Consider the following 7990-nt stretch of genomic DNA (forward strand, 5'->3'; position numbering starts at 1 on the left):
AATGCTCTTTGATTGTAGGTGAACTATAAATCCCAGCAACTACAACTCTCAAATGCCAAGGTCTTATTTTCCCCAAACTCTACCAGTGTTCACATTTGGACATATTGAGTATTCATGCCAAGTTTGGTCAAGATTCATCATTGTTTGAATCCACAGTGCTGAATTACAACTCCAAAACTCAAGGTCAGTGCCCACCAAACCCTTCCAGTATTTTCTGTTGGTCATGGAAGTTCTGTGTGCAAAGTTTGGTTCAATTCTATCATTGGTGAGGTTCAGAATGCTCTTTGGTTGTAGGTGAACTAGAAATCCCAGCAACTACAACTCCCAAATGCCAAGGTCTGATTCCCCCAAACTCCACCAGAATTTACATTTGGACAGATCCATCATTGTTTGAGTCCACAGTACTCTCTGGATGTAGGTGAACTACAACTCCAAAACTCAAGGTCAATGCCCACCAAACCCTTCCAGAATTTTCTGTTTACATTGGGGTTCTTTGTGGGAAGTTTGGCCCAATTCTATCCTTGGTGGGGTTCAGAATGCTCTTTGATTGTAGGTAAACTAGAAATCCCAGCAACTACAACTCCCAAACATCAAGGTCTATTTCCCCCAAACTCCACCAGTGTTCACATTTGGGCATATTGGGTATTCATGCCAAGTTTGGTCCAGATCCATCATTGTTTGAGTCCACAGTGCTCTTTGGATGGAGGTGAACTACAACTCCAAAACTCAAGGGCAATGCCCACCAAACCCTTCTAGGATTTTCTGTTGGCCATGGGAGTTCTGTGTGCCAAACCTGCGACCTTTCACTTAGCAAGTTTAGCAGCGCAGTGGTTTAACCCACTGCGCCACCAGAGCTCCCTCTTTCACATTTATTATTATTTGATACATAGCAAGATTAGTACACAGCAAACAAGATCCCTATGCTGGTTTTTGTGTTGGATCACACATCGGACCCTTCCCAAGTGTCTAGGACCGTGTGATGTATCGGTGAATAATGCATGCAGATCCAAGCTGGGGGTCGTAATTTTTTCAGCACTGATTGTTTTTAAGTGCAGGCCAAGGTCTTGAAGCACTGCACCCAGTGTGCTGATGACCACTGGGATCCCCTGACTGGCTTGTGCCAGAGTCTTTGCAGTTCGATCTTTAAATATTTATATCATGTAAGTTTACAGTTATTATTATTATTATTATCGTTGTTATTACTATTGTTTGAAACACAACAAGATGAGTCCATAGCAAACAAGATCACTCTGCTGCCTGTTGTATTGGATCACATGTCGGACACTTCCGAAGTGTCTAGGACTGAGTGATGTGCTGGTGAATAATGCATGCAGATCCCAGCAAGGTAGCCTTTTGCAGCTGAAAGATGGTAATTTTGTCTGTGCCTATTGTTTTTAAGTGCAGGCCAAGGTCTTTAGGAACTGCACCCAGTGTGCCGATCACTACTGTGACCCCCTTGACTGGCTTGTGCAGTTCGATCTTTAAATCCTCATATCATGTAAGCTTATTATTATTATTATTATTATTATTATTATTATTATTATTATTGGAAACACAACAATATGAGTCCACAGCAGACAAGATCCATGCTGGCTTTTGTATTGGATCACACGTCGGACCCATCCCAAGTGTCTAGGACCGCGTGATGTATCAGCGAATAATGAGCGCAGACCCAAGCAGGGCGGCCTTTTGCAGCTGACAGGTAGTAATTTTGTCAGCACTGATTGTTTTTAAGTGCAGGCCAAGGTCTTGAGGCACTGTGCCCAGTGTGCCAATCACCATTAAGACCCCCTTGACTGGCTTGTGCAGTTCGATCTTTAAATCCTCATATCATGTAAGCTTACAATTTATTATTATTATTATTATTATTATTAGCAGAGCACCTGATGAACCAGCCTGGACACAGCATATTATTTGAGAACACAGAAATGCTGGACCACTCCAACAACGCCATGTCAGACTACACAGAGAAGCCATTGAAATCCACAAGAAGTATGTGGACAATTTCAACAGAAAGGAGGAAACCATGAAAATGAACAAAATCTGGCTACCAGTATTAAAAAACTCTAAAATTACAACAGCAAAACAGCAGAGAGGAAACAACCAGGCACATCTTAACACCTCTCAACAAAACATTTTCCCAGGCTCAGCCAGGCCTTCAAATGCTAATCAAGGTGGTCAGCTGAAACATTCCCACCTAGCTCCAGCAGACAAGAGTCCTTTGTCCCACCCTGGTCATTCCACAGATATATAAACTCATTTTCCTATTTCCAACAGACCTCACTACCTCTGAGGATGCTTGCCATAGATGCAGGCGAAACTTCAGGAGAAAATGCCCTAAAACATGGCCATATAGCCCGAAGAAACCCACAAGAACCTATTATTATTAGTATTAGTATTAGTATTATTATTATTTGAAACACAACAAGATTAGTACACAGCAAACAAGATCACTCTACTGGTTGTTGTATTGGGTCACATGTTGGACACTTCCCAAGTGTATAGCACTCTGTGATGCATCGGTGAATAATGTATATTATTATTATTATTATTATTATTATTATTATTATTATGTTCATGACTTTCATACCAATAAGCAGCTCAATACGGGATCGAGAGTTTGGAAAGGTTTCTCTTTTGGACCCCAGTTCTCAGAATCTCAAAGAGAGCCACAAATAGTGTCGCACTACTATTATTTATTTTTGCTCTATAAGATCTGAGAAATTAGTAACTTTTTTCCTATTCCTTGATGCTGAGTGTGTGTGATGTGCCTTTGTGTTCCCCATCGACTTATGGCCATCCCATACATTTCACAGGACTTTCTTAGCAAGCGGTTCCTTCCTCCAAAATGAAGAGTCCTCGGCACCTGGTACGGATGGGTGGTCTCCCATCCAAGAAGGAATGATCTTGGGCGCTGCTTAGCGCAGTGGTTCTCAACCTTTTCAATGCGGTGACCCCTTAGTAGAGTCCCTCATATTGTGGTGACCCCCAGCCATAAAATTATTTTCGTTGCTACTTCATAACAGTCATTTTGCTCCTGTTATGAATTGTAATGTAAATATCCAATATGCAGGATGTATTTTCATTCACTGGACCACATTTGGCACAAATCAAAGGGCATTCTGAACTCCATCAACAATTGAATCAAACCAAACTTGGCACACAGAACTCCCATGACCAACAGAAAATACTGGAAAGGCATTGACCTTGAGTTTTGGAGTTGTAGTTCATAGAATCATAGAATCATAGAATCAAAGAGTTGGAAGAGACCTCCTGGGCCATCCAGTCCAACCCCATTCTGCCAAGAAGCAGGAATATTGCATTCAAATCACCCCTGACAGATGGCCATCCAGCCTCTGCTTAAAAGCTTCCAAAGAAGGAGCCTCCACCACACTCCGGGGCAGAGAGTTCCACTGCTGAACGGCTCTCACAGTCAGGAAGTTCTTCCTCATGTTCAGATGGAATCTCCTTTCTTGTAGTTTGAAGCCATTGTTTCACATCCTAGTCTCCAGGGAAGCAGAAAACAAGCTTGCTCCCTCCCCCCTGTGGCTTCCTCTCACATATTGATACATGGCTCTCATATCTCCTCTCATCCTTCTCTTCTCCAGGCTAAACATGCCCAGCTCCTTAAGCTGCTCCTCATAGGGCTTGTTCTCCAGACCCTTGATCATTTGAGTCGCCCTCCTCTGGACATATTCCAGCTTAGAGTCAATATCTCTCTTGAATTGTGGTGCCCAGAATTGTATTCTGGGCACCACAGAATATATTCCAGGTGTGGTCTAACCAAGGCAGATTAGAGCCTGGGGAGCATGACTTCCCTAGATCTAGACACTATGCTCCTCTTGATGCAGGCCAAAATCCCATTGGCTTTTTTTGCCGCCACATCACATTGTTGGCTCATGTTTAACTTGTTGTCCACGAGGACTCCTAGATCTTTTTCACACGTACTGCTCTCGAGCCAGGCATCATCGTCCCCCATTCTGTATCTGCCATTGCCTAAAATTTATTTATTTATGTATTTAGAACATTTCTATGCTGCCCTTCTCACCCCAAAGGGGACTCAGAACAGCTTACAAGGTATATATACATACAATATATTATACTATTAGTATAGCACAATATCGGTATTATATATTACTATATTGTACTTTACCATTATATTGTAATATTATTAGTAATATAAAATAAATAATTATAATATCGTATTATTAGTAGTATCATATTGTATTTCATTATAATATTTATTTATTTACAACATTTATATTCCACCCTTCTCACCCCTCGGAGCTTCCAAAGAAGGAGCCTCCACCACACTCCGGGGCAGAGAGTTCCACTGCTGAACGGCTCTCACAGTCAGGAAGTTCTTCCTAATGTTCAGATGGAATCTCCTCTCTTGTAGTTTGAAGCCATTGTTCCGCGTCCTAGTCTCCAAGGAAGCAGAAAACAAGCTTGCTCCCTCCTCCCTGTGGCTTCCTCTCACATATTTATACATGGCTATCATATCTCCTCTCAGCCTTCTCTTCTTCAGGCTAAACATGCCCAGTTCCCTAAGCCGCTCCTCATAGGGCTTGTTCTCCAGACCCTTGATCATTTTAGTCGCCCTCCTCTGGACACATTCCAGCTTGTCAATATCTCTCTTGAATTGTGGTGCCCAGAATTGGACACAGTATTCCAGATGTGGTCTAACCAAAGCAGAATAGAGGGGTAGCATGACTTCCCTAGATCTGGACACTATGCTCCTATTGATGCAGGCCAAAATCCCATTGGCTTTTTTTGCCGCCACATCACATTGTTGGCTCATGTTTAACTTGTTGTCCACGAGGACTCCAAGATCTTTTTCACACGTACTGCTCTCGAGCCAGGCATTGTCCCCCATTCATCTACATCTATTATTTATTTATTTATTTATTTGCTTTATTTCTATACGGTTTACATGGTACAATTATCAAACAGTGCAATTAAAACATAACAATGCAACAAACAGGATCAACAGCATCAATCCACAACAGTTAACAATCAACAAGACAGATCAACAAAACAGACATAACATACTTACTTACTTACTTACTTACTTAGGCGATCCCTCGTTGGACGAGTAAGATGGTCTTCCATTATGGATTTCCTTGTGGGTCCGTATGTGGCTGTGGAGCCCTATTCTTGATCTGCATCATCTCCCGCAGTGAGGGCATTGGTTTCCAGGTGGAAGGCGGTCCCGGTCGGGGTTGGCTTGACGCGCTTTCCTCCTGGCACGTTTCTCTCTTTCACCCTCCACTCGTGCCTCCTCAAATTCTGCAGCACTGCTGGTCACAGCTGACCTCCAGCTGGAGCGCTCAAGGGCCAGGGCCTCCCAGTTCTCAGTGTCTATGCCAGAGTTTTTAAGGTTGGCTTTGAGCCCATCTTTAAATCTCTTTTCCTGCCCACCAACATTCCGTTTTCCGTTCTTGAGTTCGGAGTAGAGCAACTGCTTTGGGAGACGGTGGTCAGGCATCTGGACAATGTGGCCGGCCCAGCGGAGTTGATGTTGGAGGACCATCGCTTCAATGCTGGTGGTCTTTGCTTCTTCCAGCACACTGACGTTTGTCCGCTTGTCTTCCCAGGAGATTTGCAGGATTTTCCGGAGGCAGCGCTGATGGAATCGTTCCAGGAGCAGCATGTGACGTCTGTAGACAGTCCACGTCTCACAGGCATAGAGCAGGGTTGGGAGGACAATAGCTTTATAGACAAGCACCTTGGTATCCCTACGGATGTCCCGGTCCTCAAACACTCTCTGCTTCATTCTGGAAAATGCTGCACTTGCAGAGCTCAGGCGGTGTTGTATTTCAGCGTTGATGTTGACTTTGGTGGAGAGGTGGCTGCCAAGGGAGCGGAAATGGTCTACATTTTCTAATGTTACGCCATTAAGCTGTATCTCTGGCATTGGAGAGGGATGAGCTGGCGACTGCTGGAACAGCACCTTGGTTTTCTCAATGTTCAGTGACAGGCCGAGCTTCTCATATGCTTCTGCGAAGGTGTTTAGAGTAACATAACATAACGCCTCAGTTGAAATCAGATCCGTTCTCATAATCCTTGTGCCATTCCTATGTTCCATGTTCCACTTTCCATCTAGAAAGCACTATGGACTCAAACAATGATGGATCTGGAGCAAACTTGGCACAAATGCTCCATATGCCCAGATGTGAACACTAGTGGAGTTTGGGGAAATTGGCTTTGACATTTGGGAGTTGTAGTTACTGGGATTTATAGTTCACCTACAATCAAAGAGCATTCTGAGCCCCACCGACGATAGAATTGGTCCAAATTTTCCACACAGAACCCCCATGACCAACAGAAAATACTATTTTCTGATGGTCTTTGGCGACCCCTCTGACACCCCCTCATGACCCCCCCCCCAGTGGTCCTGACCCCCAGTTTGAGAAACACTGGCTTAGTGTCTAAGATCAGGCCGCATCTGGTGCTGGGATCTTTTTGAGCATGTGTTGTGCCTGTTGCAGAATTCCCCCGCCCTTCCTCCAACTTCCGGGGGAAGGATTGCCACATGTACATTTGCAGGAAATGAAAGAGATTTGGGTGAAGATAGAGAGCCACAGGCAGATGCAGCCCAATGAATGAAGTTTCCCAAACTTGGGGAGGGGAAAGCAAAGCTGGGAAACCAAAAGAGGAATGTCCCCAAAGTGTGGCAGGAGATGGGGCCAATTTGGGGGAGTACCTTTCGTACCAAGAAGAGCCAATGGAGAGGCTGGGCGGTCCTTGTTGGAGAGGGACATTTAAGGACAGGAGAGGAGCATGTGCCTTGGAGGAGAAGGGCCTTCCTGTGCGCCATGGGGCCTCATCCAAGTGCAGCCCTCCCCATAATAATAATAATAATAATAATAATAATAATATTTATTTATTTACACTATTTCTATCCCACCCATATCAGCCCAAAGGTGACTCAGGGCGGCATACCAAGTTGGCACAATTCGATGCCTTTTTTTTTTTCCACACGAGAGCAGTACGTGTGAAAAAGATCTTGGAGTCCTCGTGGACAACAAGTTAAACATGAGCCAACAATGTGATGTGGCAGCAAAAAAAGCCAATGGTATTTTGGCCTGCATCAAGAGGAGCCTAGTGTCTAGATCCAGGGAAGTCATGCTCCCCATGCTCTATTCCCATTTGGTTAGACCACTTTACCTGGGATATTGTGTCCAATTCTGGGCACCACAATTCAAGAGAGATATTGACAAGCTGGAATGTGTCCAGAGGAGGGCGACTCAAATGATCAAGGGTCTGGAGAACAAGCCCTATGAGGAGCGGCTTAAGGAGCTGGGCATGTTTAGCCTGAAGAAGAGAAGGATGAGAGGAGACATGATAGCCATGTATAATAAATATGTGAGAGGAAGCCACAGGGAGGAGGAGGGAGCAAGCTTCCTTTCTGCTTCCTTGGAGATTAGGACGCAATGGAACAATGGCTTCAAACTACAAGAGAGGAGATTCCATCTGAACACGAGGAAGAACTTCCTGACTGTGAGAGCCGTTCAGCAGTGGAACTCTCTGCCCGGAGTGTGATGGAGGCTCCTTCTTTGGAGGCTTTTAAACAGAGGCTGGATGGCTATCTGTCAGGCGGGATTTGAATGCAGTGTTCCTGCTTCTTAGAATCATAGAATCCTAGAATCCTAGAGTTGGAAGAGACCTCCTGGGCCATCATCCAGTCCAACCCCATTCTGCCAAGAAGCAGGAATGTTGCATTCAAAGCACCCCTGACAGATGGCCATCCAGCCTCTGCTTAAAAGCTTGGCAGGGGGTTGGATTGGATGGCCCATGAGGTCTATTCCAACTCTTTGATTCTATGATTCTATGACTTCCAAGCTGGAATATATGACACATGATACGCCTCTGAAACATGGACTGTCTACAGACGTTACACTCAACTCCTGGAATGATCCCATCAGCATTGCCTCCCTCCTCCCTAGGCCTTCCCCTCACATATTTATATGTGGCCTTCATCCTGTCT

This window comes from Anolis sagrei, chromosome 10, assembly GCF_037176765.1.
Source record: "Anolis sagrei isolate rAnoSag1 chromosome 10, rAnoSag1.mat, whole genome shotgun sequence".
In the NCBI taxonomy this organism is placed as follows: Eukaryota; Metazoa; Chordata; class Lepidosauria; order Squamata; family Dactyloidae; genus Anolis; species Anolis sagrei.